This window comes from Vulpes vulpes, chromosome 8 (genome assembly GCF_048418805.1).
Source record: "Vulpes vulpes isolate BD-2025 chromosome 8, VulVul3, whole genome shotgun sequence".
Lineage (NCBI taxonomy): Eukaryota > Metazoa > Chordata > Mammalia > Carnivora > Canidae > Vulpes > Vulpes vulpes.
Window position 1 is genome coordinate 68,828,867 of NC_132787.1, and position 18,777 is coordinate 68,847,643.

Genomic DNA, 18,777 nt, shown 5'->3' on the forward strand with positions numbered 1-18,777 from the left:
TGTGTGTGTGTGTGTGTGTGTGTGTGTGTGTGAGAGAGAGAGAGAGAGAGAGAGAAAGAGAGAGAGGACTAAAATTTCATAGTTACTGCTTATCTAAAAAGGTCTTTCTGTAGTCTTCATTTTATGATTTTTTAAGAATTAAAAAGTTCTTTTGGTTTCTATATCTGTGTTGAAAATTTAGCAGTGGATCTTTGTATTATTCTTTTAAAGATTTATTTATCCTTACTTTGGTTACTATTAAGATTTTATGGTTTTCTTTATATTTCTCTTGAATATGTTGTACTTCTTGGATCTGTGGTTGATGCATTTTCTCAATTTTGGAAAATTCTCTTCCATATTTATTCTCTTATCATACCTCATGCTCATTCTCCTATTCTGGGATTCCAAATACCTATATTTTGGAAATATATATGTATATATATGGAAGTAAATAAATATATATATATTCCAAATTTATATACTTTTTACCTTTTTTCTATTTTATTACATCCTTTTCAACATTTTCCATTATTTTTTTTTTTTGGCATTCTTCAGCTAGCATACTTTCTTCTATAATGTCATGCAATCCACTAATTTTCTTCAACTATTTTTAATCTGCTGTGAAACCCATATGTTGAGTCAACTTCATTTTACTTCTTTTGGTACTAGAATTTTTCAATTGATTCTTATTGTATCCAGGTCTTTATAATATTTTTGCATTATTTCTTTCATTTATTTAATATTTCATTCCATTGTTTTAAAAGTTCAAGTCAGATACCTGGCAAGTCTCCCTTAATTCTCCTTTTGTTCAGTCCTTAGTCAGTCTTAATCTTGGTTATTACTAAATAACAGTTGAATATTATAGAAAAATTATAGAGATTATTTAAGGCTCAAGATGACCTAGAAGGGAATATATTTTTGTTGTTTGTCTCTCAAATTAGAGATGAATATCCTTTATATAATTACAGTTGAAACAATTCAAAACTGGGATTCAATCCTAGTGTGGTTTATTTTTTGTTCGTATTTACTCCTAGGCTGTAGCCCTTTTAGCTGGTTGGTGAATAAATGCCTGAGGTTTTTATCAGAGAACTTCCCTGGTAGGTCCTGAACTCATTTTTCATTCCTCAAGTTTTATACATCTACTGAGAGTTCAAATTCCTTTCTGTGGTTCTCACCTCTACATTTTCTCTCCTCATCTTCTTCATTATTTCAACCATGGCTTTCTAATAGATCAAGAACAAATCAACATCAACAACTAACCTCTTTTCTTTTTCCTTTTTCAGGTCTTGATTCTACAAATCCAAGCTTCCTTGATGACTGTAATGCCTTCAAATATTACATTTTCTAGCTGTTTTCTCAGCATGTGGGTTGGTTCAAAATTGCTAGCCATTTTCACAGAAGCAGAATTTTCTTATATCTCTGAATAAATGGTACTGCATTAAACTTATTTCTTCAAATCAGAAATATCAGGAATCATGTGTACATTACTTTGTCCTACTCTTTATTTCTCCGATAAATACATGAATTTTGTCAAGTTCATTTCTTTGATATATTTCAATTCCATTTCCTACCTCCATTTGTCAGCATCCCCATGACTATTGGCTGGCACTCTTAATTTTCAACCGGATTAAGAATTCAGCCTTCTAAATGATCTCCCTGTCTTAATTTTTATTGCTTGATTTATTATTTGATTTTTATTCTATTTTCATACTACCATTCAGAGTGTTTGTCTTAAAATTCAATTCTCAGAGTAACTCCCCTGCTTAAATTCCATCAAATTATCCTTATAACATTCAAAATAAAATCCTTTACCATAATATTACAGTATTCTTCAAGAGTAGGTATGTGTATCTCAGCTATGTCAGCCCTCATGCTTCCATGATCACTGTATATGTATCTGCCACATTTGACTAGTTTAAGTTCTTGAAAACACGATGCATTTGACTTTGTGTATACTACCTCCCACTATTTTTGGAGGATAAATTTTGGTACTGGCTTCTCAAGAATGATTTCTCTGCTCAATAGCCATACTTGTTCTGCCTCCCAAGTATATCCGGGTGTCCTGTCCTGGATCCTTCTCAAGCTACTTAAAGATCTAGGAGAACAGTATGTGCAAAAATCTATTTGTTTATAAACAGAAGTATGACACATGTAGGTAAGGTATTGTGAATGAGGGGAAGAGAAGTGTAACAGGGTCACAAGTGGTAGAAATAAAAAAAATATGTGGGTAGAAAATATTTGAGGCACTTTTAGGGTACCATGTGACTCTTTGGAAGGTTTATACATGGCATATTAATGTATCCCCCAAATTAGGCCTGTATCTAATATATGGTATAACTCAATATATTTAAATTAAATAAATTATTTGACCAATTTATTCCTGAGTTGAATACAGGTTATATGCAAACACTCTATCAGGTATTGAAAAAGACATAAAAATGAGTAAAGTACTGATTTTATCCTCAAGGCCCTTACATTCTATTATTGAGCTTGTAACATGAACAGAAATATATGTTATGTAAGTCCAAATGTGAAGGTGAAATAAATTAAAAAGTCCATGGCTTTTATTTTCTTAGGTTTTTATTTTAATTCCAGTTAGTTAACTGGAAGGTTAGTTATGTTAGTTTGATGTGTACAATATAGTGATTCGATACTTCCACACATCACCCACTGCTTATCACAAGTGTACTCCTTAATCCCATCACCTATTTCACCCATCCCCCCCACTTCCCCTTTGGTTGTTGTTCTTTACAGTTAACAGTCTGTTTGTTGGTTTGCTTCTATCTCCCTCTTTTTACCCTTTGCTCATTTGTTTTGTTTCTTAAATTCCACATATGAGCAAAATCATATGGTATTTACTTTCTCTGATTTATTTCGATTAGTATTATACTCTCTAGCTCCATCCATGTTGCAAATGGCAAGATTTCATTCTTTTTATGGCTGATTAATATTCTAGTGTGTGTGTGTGTGTGTGTGTGTGTATGTGTGTGTATACACACCACATCTTTTATATACATTCATCAATCGATGGACTGTTTCCATAATTTGGCTAATGTAAATAATGGTGCTATAAATATAGGAGTGCATGTATCCCTTTGAATTAGTGTTCTTCCATTTTTGGGTAATTGCATGGCAGTATATGATTACTGTATTGTAGGGTAGTTCTATTTTTAACTTTTTGAGGAAACTTCATACTGTTTTCTTTTCTTTTTCTTTTGTTTTTATTGAAGCTCAATTTGCCAACATATAGTGTAACATCCAGTGCTCATCCCATCAAGTGCCATACTGTTTTCTACATTGGCTGCATTAGTTTGCATTCCCACCAACAGTACAAGAGGGTCCCTTTTTCTCAGATCCTCAAAAAGGTCCTGTGTTTTTGAAAAGGAACAACTCAAGGGCAGCCTGGGTGGCTTGGCAGTTTAGCGCTGCCTTTGGCCCAGGACATGATCCTGGAGACCTGGAATTGAGTCCCCTGTCGGGCTCCCTGCATAAAGCCTGCTTCTCCCTCTGCCTGTGTCTCTGCCTCTCTCTCTCTCTGTTTCTTATGAATAAATAAATAATCTTAAAAAAAGAACTACTCATATTCTAATGAGAGAGATTTAAAAAGTGGTTAAACAGGTGTATTTTTAAAATATTTTATTTTGAAAAAAAAATCTCATATCTGAAAACATTTTTTTGAAAACAGTATGTGTATAGTATGTATACATACACCACATCTTTATCCATTCATCAGTCAATCTTCTGAAAATATTTTACCTAGATTCACCAATTATTATATTGGCATATCCTTTTTCTTCTTATAATTCTTATTATTTTGCTGAGCTTTTGAGACTAAGTTGCACTCATTGTACCACTTCCCTAAGAACTTGAGCAAGCATCTACTAAACAGGACATATTCCTACAGAAACATACCATAAGCATTAAATTTAGAAAATTTAGCATTAATACTCTTATCTAATATATATTCCATTTTCAACTTCCACAAATTATTTCAGGTCTGTCTTTAATAGGACTTTTATTTCTGTCCAGGAACCAATCAAGAACCAGGCATTTCATTTAGTTTTCATATTTTTATAGTCTCTTTTAATTTGGAACTGTTCTCAGCATTTTTTTCATCTTTAATAGATCATTTTTTCATACTGCCATTTTTTTAGGAGTATAAGCTTGTGTGTGTGCATGACCATGTATGTATGTATGTGAGTAGGATTGCTGCATTATAATTACACTCAAGTTATATTTTTGGTAAAATTATCACATTCTGACAGGTGACATTTTATACAAGTTTTGAGATATAGAAAACATTTATATAGAGATGTGAAAAGTGGCACTGAAGACAGAACTAGAAACTGAATTGAAGATTTTTTGGATCCTAATGCAAGGCTTTTACCACTAACTATAGATGCTGTGGATGGCTTTTGAGAGCTTGAGCTTTTTTTTTTTTATCAATGTGAAATTATTAAAAATTAGATGTGTCAAATAGAAGGCTTGAACCATACTTTTGAAAGATAGTTTGTGGTATGATATAACCAGAACTGATTGCCTAAAGAAAACATTCAAAACTAGTCCCTAGTTAACTGCAGATATAAAGAATCTTTAATTTGAAATTTAGTTTTGATCTTTAAAGTGTTTATGCTTTCTGACAGGAAAAAAAATGTAGAATTTATGTTTTGGGGGCAAAAAGGCTATATCTAGTATTAGGGCAGGCCTCAACAAGCTAACTATTAACATTTGCAAATTCAGAACATTCTAAATGAGGTGAATACGGTATCTTTACTGGATATTGTAGAATCACAACAAAACAGTCACATTCTTGCAGAGTGTCCCCTTATTTGGTATGTAGAGTAAGCTCAGAGAGAAGCTTTGCCCAAATTTACAAAGCTGAAAAGTGGTATAGGTTAATTTCTTTCCTAGGATTCTCAATCCATTGTCCAACTGATAGATTCCTAGAATATGCTTACAGAAACAACAGAATTTTGACTTCATGGATTAGCCTTTTGCCATTGACCATCTCCCTTGTAGATTAGGCCTTTTACAGTTGGGCCCCAGTCTCCCACTGGTATTTTAGTAATAGAATGGAGTGTGCCAAAAGACATTCACAACTGCTTAATCAGACCCACATTTAGTCTCACTTATTTTGACCTTCAAGCATTTACTTATGAAAGTGCATGAAGTTTCTTTTCAGATTAATGCCAAGTTTCAATCGCCATAGACCACAGGAAAAATCTTTTTTTATGTGATTCCCCAAAAATGAATTTAACAATACTTTTATCAGCCATGTTTTTAATCCATTAGCAATATTGACTTTGCCATGAAATGAGAGTAATTCAATTTTAGATTATATTATAAAGCTGAAATTATAGCTTTGCCTCCTAGTTTTACAGTAGTTAAGGCTATGTCAGAGTTTTCATGGTGAAGCTTTATATTTCAAAGTTTTATAATCAGACATTAAAGAGAACAAAAAAAAAAAAGCCAAATGGCTTTTGAGACTGCATTGGCGCCCGCAAGAAATCCATGTCAGGCTTTTTATTCAAAGAAAGCCACATCGATAGGCAAGTCCCTCTGCTTAATAACTTTCATTATTAGATTGGCTATGGATGCCACCAACACATTTTCCTAATGCTACAGTGGGGCCCATTTTTCAGTTTTTCAGCCTCAGTATTAGGTATGGAAATCTATGTGGTACTATAAACAGAAGACAAAAGATACAATATAACCATCCAGTCTCTTATTACCTGTCTATGTGCAGGTTGCTTAATATTGTTGAGACTCAAGTTATTTAAATTGAAGAATGAAGGAAAATTTATCCTATGTTTCTGAAAGCAAGGACCTTTTGTAATCCTTTCCAAACCTCATATCTGAGTTTATGTTAAAATGAAGAGGCAGCTAATGTAAGAGATCCTTAGGATTAAAAAAGAGATTGCTATCTCCATCTTATATTTGAAACATATTAGAAAAAGGTCATCCCCCAAAATAGCCAATAAAAGACAAGTACCTGACTTAAAATATATTTATTTAAATCATCTCTCTAATAAATTACAAATGAACATCGTTAGCTATTAATAACTTGGCATGAATATTCTGAAGACACATCTATATTCAACATACTTGATAGGCCATGTATAGGAAATGGCCATAAGTGAAATTACTATTTACTGATGGAAAGCTCCCTGAAGTCAAAGAATAGTGAAGTAAGAAGAAAATGGACAGCAGTGTTGAATAAGTTGCAACTTCCTGCATAACTCTGCTCAGGATCCCTACTCTTCATTTATATTTACTTTGACTCCATACAAATTTAAGCCTCTTATAGGCATGGCAATGTTTAGACATCATGCTTTGTTTAAATAAATAAGATGGCACTCATGCCACCTGGGATGTTTATCTTGGGCAGGCTATGTAAATTCTTAATAACAATCATAGTTCCGGTATCATCTGCATTTGCTAATAGCAACCATGAAGTTACACAATTCATATACATCAACTAAGTTAATAATCACAACAATCTCATGAGGGAGTTATCTTCATTTCACTAATAAGGAATGGAGGTTTAGAAAGAAGAAATAATTTCATCAAGGCCATCTGCGAGTGGCAATTTCAGTATTAGGATATGGTTTTCCCAAAACCTGATTTTTTTTTTTTTTGGTTATAAATGCTTTGTCTTTCTTTTCTTTCTTTTCTTTTCTTTTTCTTTTCTTTTCTTTTCTTTTCTTTTTTTCTTTTTTTAACATAGAAAAACTCAGGCAGCCCTGGTGGCTTAGTTTAGCGGTGTCTTCAGTCCGGGGTGTGTCCCTGGAGTCCCAGGATCCAGTCCCAGGTCAGGCTCCCTGTATGGAGCCTGCTTCTGCCTTTGCCTGTGTCTCTGCCTCTCTCTCTCTCTCTGTGTCTCTCATGAATAAATAAATAAAATATTTTAAAAAAATAACATAGAGAAACTTGGTGGTGGATAATAGCCATCAGATGTTTCTCTAAGAGTTCAAATTCAGGCTTTCTTATAAAATGTAAATGAACACTTACACATGTATATGTAACTGTTGTCAAAATTAAGCTTATTTACTAAAAAAAGATTCATTATCCGAACTTTCTTTTGCATTCTTTTCATCTTTGCTATTAGGCACTAGAGCATCTGACCCCTCAAGAAAACATGGGTCCTTCCAATATTATTTTTTGTAATCTTAATGCCATCACTTGGAACACCACTTTAGCCATTCTGAGATATCTGGCATATCTTGGACCCTTAACTATAATTAAGATTTCTTTTTGAGATTTATTTATTTATTCCTGAGAGACACACGGAGAGAGAGGGAGAGACATAGGCAGAGGGAGAAGCAGGCTCTCCACAGGAGCCTAATGTGGGACTCAATCCCGGATCCTGGGATCACAACTCAAGGCAAAGGTAGACGCTCAATGGCTGAGCCACCCAGGCGCCCCTGAATTAAGATATTTTCTGATGTTATTTCACTTTCCTGTGATCTAGAGTCTTATATACTGTTCTGCTGTGATTGCTCTGAAGTGGTTTCAGAATGTGATTGATTCATTTGTGATACCAGTGTCACTTACAGGAGATACTTCAAATGTCACATCATTTAAGCCTGGGATATTTGACAATTTTGCAACTAAAATACAAAGAGCTGTTTGGATACTAAACATACTACAATACTAAGAGCAATTTGCTGGATATGAAGAGAAAGTTCTGCCAGTGTCTCCTTACAGACTATAAAAAAGTGGTTGAGGAACTCTACAGTGTTCACCACAAACTGGTTTAGAAAATGCTACTGGTCTTTTCTGTTGAACAGCTGGCACTTTGTGGTCAAGTCTATGCCTGACCTCATGAGAAGAATCCCATCTTCATCCATCTCCTTACAGGGTGAAAGACCCACAGCTTGCTCACAAACCCTTCAAAGATGGGATCACCCAAAGCCTGCACCCTTAAATTTTATTTTATATATATGTCTCATAATTTCCTAAGACAGAACAACAAATGAATCTCCCAGTGAAGAAGAGGAAAACATTATGGAAGTGAAATCTCTAACATTCAACATTCCATAAATGAGACCAACTGGTACAATCCAATCAGTTCCTAAGCTCTACTTGCCTCCTACAGGCAACCCAGGTTCAGAGACGTGGATATATGCACTGAGTTGTTTAGTAACAAAAAAACTAACTGGATGTCTCCACAACATCGTGGTTGGCTGAAAACCTTGCTAGGTCTGTCATGGCAGGAAAGGCATACAAAAGAAAATAGTATTTGAGCAGAAGTCTGAAAGAGGAGTAGGAATTAGCTATACATGGGAGCTGAATATATAAGAACAATGAAAACACGGGGATCCCTGGGTGGCTCAGCGGTTTGGCGCCTGCCTTTGGCCCAGGGCACGATCCTGGAGACCCGGAATCGAGTCTCACGTCAGGCTCCCGGCATGGAGCCTGCTTCTCCCTCCTCCTGTGTCTCTGCCTCTTTCTCTCTCTCTCTCTCTTTCTCTCTGTCTATCATAAATACATAATAAAATAAATAAATCTTGAAAAAAAAGAAAACAAAAAAGCATTTTATTTTTGGCAATAATCATCATATAATCATAACTGCAATTTATTCTTTCATTCACTCATAAAATAATTTTGAACACTAATTGTGTGTCAGGAACTATTCTAAATGTCTTCTCATACCTATGGGGAAAAATACAACAAATAAAATTATATATGTGTACATACACACATATATATGTGTGTAACATATATGTATAAGCATATTTCTATAATATAGGTCTAATGAGGAGAAAAAGTAAAAGTATAGCAGGTTTTGTATCAGTTACGCTGAATTACATAAGTGATGTGGACACAGTTTGCAGAATAAAGTGTCAAGGGGTAATAATTTAGGCCACACCTAAATTGTGTCCAATTCCAATCCCACTTCCTGCTTTATCATTTAAAGACTGAGAATTTAGCTTGAATAAGGTGAAGATATCAGATGTAAATAACTATAGAAAGAGCAGCCCAGGTGAAGGAAAATACTTGAAAACTTACTTTTAGGTGTGAACATGATTACTATGTTTGAAGGACAGTATGGAAGCCTATTAAGGGAATGGATTGAACCATGCACAACAGAAATCATAGTAGTAATGGAGGACAAGAACAAATAGGGCCTTAAGGTACTTCCGTTTTTATTGAATAAAACGAGGGATCATTAGTAAAGTTTAAAAAGAATATGTATGCAACCTTGTGTTTAACTAAATCCTTTTTATAGCTGTTGGAAAGATAGAGGGAGAAATGAACAGATATGCAGCTATACTGAAAGCACAATCAACTAGATTTTATTTTTGACAGATCAGTTATAGGATGTAAAAAAAAAGGCAGAATACTTAAGGATAATCCCAGGTTTTAAGTGACTAGGCAACTGATAAAGTTCCTCCCTCAAAATTTTGGAAAAATCTCAAATACACAAGCTAAACTTAAACCTAAAGGTACTGGAGAAAGAACAGCAAATAAAGCCTAAACCAAGCAGAAGAGAAATAATAAAGATTACAGCAGAACTCAATGGAGACCAGAGGAAATGTAGAACAGATCAACAAATCCAGGAGCCGGTTCTTCCAAAGAATTAATAAGATAGATAAACTCCTAGCCAGACTTCTTAAAAAGAAGAGAGAAAAGACTCAAATTAATAAAATCACAAACGAAAGAGGAAAGATCACAATCAATACTAAGGAAATACAAATGATTTTAAAAACATATTATGAGGGATGCCTGGGTGGCTCAGTGGTTTGGCACATGACTTTGGCCCAGGGTGTCATCCTGGGGTCCCGTGATCCAGTCCCACATCGGGCTCCCTGCATGGAGCCTGCTTCTTCCTCCACCTATGTCTCTGCCTCTGTGTGTGTGTGTCTCTCTCATAAATAAATAAATAAAATCTAAAAAAAAATATTATGAGCAACTATATGCCAACAAATTAGGCAATCTGGAAGAAATGGATGCATTCTAGAAACCTTACAAATTACCAAAACTGAAACAGGAAGAAATAGAAAACCTGAACAGGCCAATAAACATCAAGGAAATTGAAGCAGTCATCAAGAACCTCCCAAGAAACAAAAGTCCGGGGCCAGATGGCTTCCCAGGGGAAATTCTACTGAACATTTAAAGAAGAAATACCTCTTCTACTAAATCTGTTTAAAAGGATAGAAATGGAAGGAATACTTCAAAACTCATTCTAGGAGGCCAACATTACCTTGATCCCAAAATCAGACAAAGACCCCACTAAAAAGGAGAATAATATATCAATATCCCTGCTGAAAATGGGTGCAAAAATTCTCACCAAGATACCAGCCAATTGGGATGCCTGGGTGGCTTAGGGGTGAAGCATCTGCCTTGACCAGGGCATGATCCTGGACTCTCCAGATCGAGTTCCACATCGGCCTCCCTGCATGGAGCCTGCTTCTCTCTCTACCTATGTCTCTGCCTTTTTGTGTGTCTCTCATGTATAAATAAATAAAATCTTTTAAAAAAAAAGATACTAGCCAATAGAATCCAATAATACATTAAGAGAATCATTCACCATGATCAAGTGGGATTAATCACTGGGATGTAAGGGTGGTTCAAAATTCATAAAACAATTGACTTGATAGATTACATCAATAAAAGAAAAGACAAGAACTATATGATCCTCTCAATGGATGCACAGAAAGCATTTGACAAAACACAACATTTATTCCTGATTAAAACTCTTAAAGGTATAGGGATAGAGTTCAATATCATAAAAGTCATCTATGAAAAGCCCACAGCAAATATCATTCTCAATGGGTAAAAACTGAAAGCCTTTACCCTAAGATCAGGAACATGAAAGGGATGCCCATTCTTACCACCTTTGTTCACCACAGTAGTAGAAGTCCTAACATCAGGAATCAGACAACAACAACAACAACAACAAAATAAATAAAAAGCTTTCAAATTGGCAAAGAGGAAGTCAAACTCTCCCCCTTCACAGATGACATGATACTGTGTGTAGGAAACCCAAAGGACTCCACTCCAAAATTGCTTGAACTCATACAGCAATTCAGCAATGTGGCAGGAAACAAAATCAATACACAAAAATAAGTTGCATTTCTATACAATAACAATAAGACTGAAGAAAGAGAAATTAAGGAATTAATCCCTTTTACAATTGCACCCAAAACCATAAGATACTTAGGAATAAATCCAACCAAAGGGGTAAAGCATCTATAAAAACTACAGAACACTTATGAAAGAATTCGAGGAAGACACAAAAAGATAGAAAAACATTCCATGCTCATGAATTGGAAGAATAAATATTGTGAAAATGCCTATGCTACCTAGAGCAATTTACACATTCAATGTAATCCCTATCAAACATGGACCTTCTTCACAGAGTTGGAACAAATGATTCCTAAGATTCATATGGGACCAGAAAGACCCTGAATAGCCAAAGGAAAGTTGAAAAAGAAAACCAAAGCTTGGGGCATCACCATGCCTGACTTCAAGCTGTATTACAAAACGGTAATCATCAAGATAGTATGGTTCCAGCACAAAAACAGACACATAAAGCAATGGAATAAAATAGAGAACCCAGAAATGGACCTTCAGCTCTATGATCAACTCATCCTCAAAAAAGCAGGAAAGAATATCCACTGGAAAAAATACAGTCTCTTTAATAAATGGTTTTGGGAAAATTGGACAGCCACATGTAGAAGAATGAAACTGGACCATTCTCTTACACCCTACACAAAGATAAACTCAAAATGGTTAGGAGATCTAAATGTGAGACAAGAATCCATCAAAATCCTAGAGGAGAACACAGGCAACAACCTTTTGAACTTGGCGACAGCAACTTCTTGCAGGACACATTTATGAAGGCAAGGAAAACAAAAGCAAAAATGAACTACTGATACTTCATAAAGATAAAAAGCTTCTGCATGACAAAGGAAACAGTCAACAATACTAAAAGACAACCTACAGAATGGGAGAAGATATTTGCAAATGATGTATCAGATAAAGGGCTAGTATCCAAGATCTATAAAGAATTTAATAAACTCAAATATTCAAGAAACAAACAATCCAGTCAAGAAACAGGCAGAAAACATGAACAGAAATTTCACTGAAGGCATACACATGGCCAACAAGCACATAGAAAAATGCTCCACATCACTTGTCATCAGGGAAACACAAATCAAAACCACAATGAGATACCACCTCACATCAGTGAGAATGGCTAAAATTAACAAGACACGAAACAACAGATATTGGCAAGGATGTAAAGAAGGGGGAACCCTCTTGCATTGTTGATGGGAAGCAAGCTGGTGAAGCCCCTCTGGAAAATGGTGTGGAGGTTTCTCAAGAGGTTAAAAATAGAGCTATGCTATGACCCAGCAATTGTACTACTGGGTGTTTACCCCAAAGATACAGATGAACTGAAACAATGGGACACCTGCACCCCAATATTCATAGCAGCAATGTCCACCATATCCAAACTGTGGAATGTCCTTCAGCAGATGAATGGATAAAGATATGTGGTATATATACAATGGAATATTACTCAACCATCAGAAAGGATGAATATGTACCCTTTACTCTGATGTGGATGGAACTGGAGGGTATTATGCTAGGTGAAATAAGTCAATCAGAGAAAGACAACTATATGGTTTCACTCATATGTGGAATATAAGAAATGGTGAAAGGGACTAAAAGGGAAAGGAGGGAAACTGAGTGGGGAAAAATTAGAGAGGAAGTCAAACCATGAGAGACTCCTACCTCTGGGAAACAAACAAAGAGTTGCAGATGGGGGGGTGTGTGGGGGGATGGGGTAACTGGGTGACGGGCACTAAGAAGAGCATATGATGAGATGCCCACTGGGTGTTATACTATATGTCGGCAAATTGAATTTAAATAACATATTTTAAAAATAAATAAATTTCAATTCAACACTAAAAAAATAAAAATAAAAAGGGAAGAAAGAGAAAGAAACCCTGGAATGATTAATTAGGAAGGATGCTGAGTATTAACCCCAAATATGTATTACTGTCAGATTCAAGTATGAAAGACTTGTGCCCAACTATGAGAATCGGAAAATAAAACTCTTTTTTTTGTTCTTTTTTTTTTTAGTATCACTCTAGAACTTCAGTCTCTATCTCCTACTTACATACTCTCCCGGGGATAAATGGTGATCTCTAAATATATAGCATCATTAAGGACTGAATTTCACATACAAGTGCTTTATTTATTTCATTGAAGTTTTTCCTCAAGTGACAAAATTCTTACATTTTAATAGTTTTTATTGAAGGAATCATATATTTGTTTATAAAATGAAATGAATATAATTAAGTAGACTTTGTTTCAAATCAAGAGAAATGTTATGACTTTGTGCATATTGTAGTTGATCGATATGAATGGATGATTACTCAGTCATAGAGTTCACGGTGAGTAAATCTGGTACCTTCTTTGAGCCATGCAACTCTTTCATGATATTCTTTGATTTGATGTTCAGAATAAAATAATAAAAATAATGTAAAAGTTTTAAAAGAAAGGATCCTCATTATCAAAAAAACACTGAAGCTTTTCATTTATACAGTTACTCAGCTCACAGTGTAAAATTTCAAGATCACAGAATGTAGGAGAGAAAGATTTGATATTAGGGTGGGAGTAGGTCTCAAGAAACTATGTCTAGGATTGGACATGCATGGATGTGGGCTGAGAGATGGGCCCACAAAGCTGAAGGGCTCCTGAATTTACTGTAAGAATAAGGGGTTGGCAAACATTCTTATTTTTCATTTATTTGAAATTGGTCCTATGCTTAGGGTTCTTGTGTGTTCAAATTCAGCTTCTGCATTATGTTTATCATTATGTCACAGCTCCAGAAAACATTAGTGGTCCTGCCCAAAACAAAATGGCAGCTCCAATTACTGCTGCAACTTACAGATGCCTGCACCATATGTTACCATTCTGAAGATCTTCCAGATATAAGCATAGATGTCCCTTTTTTAAGGAAGAAAGGGGCTAAATTATTAGGTAAATTGATCAGAATTAATATTAGCCTGATTAACTGTGAACTTAATCTACTTTCAACGTTCTCATTTTGGTTCTTTTCAAAATCCAATTAACTTATACAGCTGATTAGCATTTGCTAGTTCTGATTTTACAGTCTGCAAATTTCTCTCACCATTGCCTTCTTTTTCATTTTCATGACTTTAATCCAAATATTACAAAGAGATTTGACAAAGTGTTTGAACATTAGCCAGTTTAGAGGCTGAAAATTGCATGTACAGCTATCATTAGTTACATTTTCAGAAGCCAAAATGACATTCTTAAAACAGACAAGCATGAGGAGCCACAGATGCAAACAGAGGTGCCAAACCTGTAGAAGAAATAGCATATTTGCCACATCTGAATGCTTCCTTCTTTATTTTCTAATAATAAGCAAAAAATAACTAACACTACAGTATAATCATGCTTCTCCCTGGAAAGAACCAAGAAAGTAGACCTTTCCATGTATTAGGATATTGACCTTATTTTTTGAAGGCCCTTAAAAGATTAAGTGGTGATCTTTTTATCTCACACTCCAATCCAGTGTGAAGTTCATAGTACCTACAAGAACCAATGGAAGAATAAATGGTATTACCATATACTTCCTATGAAGCTCACATAGCCTCAGAACATTGGATGACTGACCAAATCACAATTGATTGGATCAATGCTGGAATCTAACTCCATGTGAGTCAAATATATTTTCTCTCCTGGGAATTTGTATAAGACTTTAGGTCTCTCTATAGACACTTCAGCTGGAAGATCATATAGAAGTAGAATCAGAGAGTTTATAGAAGCACAAAAGATATGTGGAAAAATGCATATAGAAAAAGTGCATATGTGAGAAAAAAAGGATATATAGGTAAATTTCTACTTTCTACTTTTGTTTTTCAGCTTTATTGAGGTATAATTCACTTCCTACATTTAGTCCCTCAAGAGAAACTCATCCTTGAAGCAAATTCCCCTTTAGTAATTAAAGCAAGTTTGACTGGGTTTCTGACCTTTGAAACTAAATGATCCCAACTATAATGTTGGGACCTTAATGTTAAGTAAGGTCAGGCCTCTTACTTTATAGATGGAGAAACTGAGATTTAACATAGTAAGGAAATCTTTGAGGGTAACACAATGAATTACCTATAACTGAGTTCTAGGACTGCTGCACCCAAAATATTTTATCTATACTCTCTGATACTGTCTCTTTGCTTTGGTTATTTAACAAATTGAGACAAGTTGTTATTCCATTCTTACTCTCCCATTGGTAAATCTATAAAGAGTTCACTTTCTAATCAATATTGAATAAACTAACCACTTAATTATGTGATCAGCAGAGGCTGCCTGAGGAATGCATTTTTTGTAGTAGGTAAGTGAAGAAATCATGAGGCAGAATATTAAAAACTTTAGAAAGTATTACTTGTAATACAGGGACTAAGAAAGAGTATGCTCTGGTCAATGAACAATAACTCTGTTATAGCCAATCTATAGTTATGTGAATGTACCTCAATGAATCCATTCATTTCACCCATCTTCACAACCACTGGCTTCACAGCCAGTGTAGTGGCTTGCAAAAAACTGTCAAGAAAATATAAAGTTTATCAGCAAAAAAAGGACAAAAACAAAAATAATGTTTATTAGCCATAGCCCACTTGTTTTCCATGACAGAATGAGGACAAAGAATCATTGACCTTAGTGAACCCAACACCATAGGAAATGCAATGATTACTACTTCACATGAAGAATTACCTACCTTCAGCTTACTTAATCGGAGGCACTGATATAATTCATCAGTTTAATGGCTTTAAATGAATTGCCTGTTAAACAATGTATTTCTTTTCTGACTTGACCAACTATTATTCCAGTGATCAAATTAAATTTTTTTTGGATTAGTTAGAAGTAAAATCTAGTGAATTACATCTATCTTCCTGTCATAAGAGTTTGTTTTGATAGATTTTTGGAATTCAGATAGAACAAACCACCCAAGAATCTACAGACTTCAAAAGCAAATGAAATTATAAGATTCGTACCATGATTACCATTACTATTATTAAAGAATCATTGTCAGGAAGATTCAGATGATGCATTTGTTCATTCACTAAGAAAACATTAAGATTTAACTTTCCTTCTACCTAAACATGGAAGAAAGATCTTTACGTGTTTTTTTTTTTGGTTTAATACACATTAATTGGACCCATATTCCATGCTAGTCAATGTTTGAGAGATTTGGGAAATAGCAATAAAGAAAATAGACAAAGATTTTTGCTCTCATGGAGCTTAAACTAAGCAGGTTATATCTTCCATTTGCTTAATACCTGCCTGGGCATTCCATCAGATCTAGAATAAAGTCCAAACTCCTTACTATGGTTTATAAAGTCTGAAATGATCTTATCCTTGTCTACAGTTTGTTTACTGAATGCACTCAGAGGCACTGCTCTTGGTATTCCTGAGAAGCTGAGCCTTCCTCATTTCCTTTTTACTTAACTTCCTTGTGCCAGAAGGTTCTTTGCTCACATCTATGAAGGGCTAACTCTTCCTGGTTTTACAGATCTCAAGATAAATATCATTGCTTTAAAGACAACTTTCCACTGTCTAAAGACAACTTTTTTTCTGATTGACTCATTCAGGTAAGCAGCCAACTCTTGGTTTCAGCTCACATCATGATCTCAGAGTTATAAGATCAAGCCTCAGATCCAGCTCCATGTCCAGACCTGGAGTGGGCTGCATGATTAGTGGGGAGTTCTGCTTGAGAGTCTCTTCCTCTGCCCCTCCGCCACTCTTGCTTTCTTGAGCGCTCTCTCTTATTTTTTTAAATTTTTTTTAAATTTATTTATGATAGTCACACAGAGAGAGAGAGAGAGAGAAACAGACACATAGGCAGAGGGAGAAACAGGTTCCATGCACCAGGAGCCCGACGTGGAATTCGATCCTGGGTCTCCAGGATCGCACCCTGGGCCAAAGGCAGGCGCCAAACCGCTGTGCCACCCAGGGATCCCTTGAGCACTCTCTCTTAAAACAAATAAAACTTTAAAGACAACTTTCCTAATCATACCATTAAAACAACAAAAAACTCCATCTACTCCCAGTCGTTCTCTCATGCCATGAATTTTTGCCTTAATACAGCCAAAATTATTTTATTTGCTGAATTATTTGCTTGTTTATATTATCTCTTCTTTCTTCATAGATTATAAATTTTGTAAGAGTTCTTTTGTTCTTATTCAGTCTTATTTCCAACCCCTAAAATCATGCTTGGAATTTATTAAGCTGTCATAAAATACACTGTAGAAGGTATAAATAAGTAAATCGGTGAATTTATACTTATTTACGCTTTTCTTAATCTAAAAAATTTAAACCAATTTTATGAAGGAATTAATTACTCATTCAACAGCAATGCATTGCTTAAGGTATTGCAAGACAGGAATATACTTAATTTCTCTAATTGACAAACTATAAAGAGGTGAAAAGTTAGAAAAAAGGCTCATTTCTGAGTGGCTTGAGGTCATCTAATCTTTTCCTTTTTTTAGCTTATAAATTGCATGATTATTAGAATTATGCCTACACATATAATAGACTTTCTTTGTATGTGGGTGTTTTGAGATGTATTTAAATCAGGATTATAAATCACATTGGGAAATGATTTATGTAAATTGAGAATTCATTAGCATGTATTGAATTATTTTCCCCACAATTGAAACAAATGGAAGAAGTCAAACGGATCAAGTTGGTTTAAAAAAAAAAAGAAACAAAGAAAGAAAGCAATTTGCTAATAATCTCATTACTATGTTGATAAATGATCAGAAATGGGTAAGTCTCAGGCTGCAGAAAGATTGTTACCTTCACTGTAATTCAAACTGAGTGTGAGACCAGTCTCCTTGTTTGCAATAAATAGTTTACTTTATAGCTGAGCTTATAGGCATCTTGCTGATGACACTGGGCAAAATGCATTTGATCAACATAAAAACAATTTCCATTAACTACTGTAAAAATCCTATTGTCATTTAACCATTCAATTTTGGAAATGTCAGGTAACTTGTTGATGGAAATGAGAGGCAAGTAGGATAGTAAAGAGTGAAACTGGCTTCAATCCTGATTCTGCCACTTAGTGACTTTAAGAAATCTTCAAGTTTATCTAAATTCTTAATGCTTGATTTTTTTTTACGTATGAAATGGAATAAACTTCTTTTGTGAAATGGTTGTAATTAAATTCAAGATAAGGCACAGGGTGTGTCTGATATACTACAAGCACTGAATAAGTATTATTTTATTTCCTTTTCCAAATGTATCCACCTTTGAGGGGCATAGTAGACATTTAAACTTTGTCTCTTTCACATATATTTCACCTTCCTTACTTGCTTTGAGATGTTTGTCAGAAATTCATTTTTAATCAGTTAATTCTGCTGGCCAAAGAGGATCTAGATTCTCTCCACTGCATATAACATTAATTCACATTCTTTGCAATATTTGAGCCTTTCATGTTGAGAATCTACCATTTATTTTCAGGCTGACATCATTATCAGGCTTCAAGGTTTATGGTATCCCTTTTTCAAATCTGACCTTCACTGTCACATCTCCTATTTTCTTTTAGTCACTCATTTCATTGTTCACCTTCTACACATGAGTTTTCAATAATGAATCAGAAATAAAAATTCTAAAGTTACTTTCAAATCTCTCTGGCCTAGAGACCTAGGGCTAATCAAAGCCTAGGGCCAGACTATTTGACGCCATACTTTTTGGCTTATAATAGCTCTGTGGTTAAAAAAAAAAAAAAAAAAAAGAAATTTTTCTCTCTGTTAC

At 34.8% G+C, this 18,777-nt stretch overlaps 1 pseudogene; it reads right to left on the reverse strand.

The window, feature by feature from the left end:
• Positions 1 to 6,962: 6,962 nt before the first annotated feature.
• Positions 6,963 to 7,829, reverse strand: LOC112916885 (WASH complex subunit 3-like; annotated as a pseudogene).
• Between the last annotated feature and the right edge of the window lie 10,948 nt (positions 7,830 to 18,777).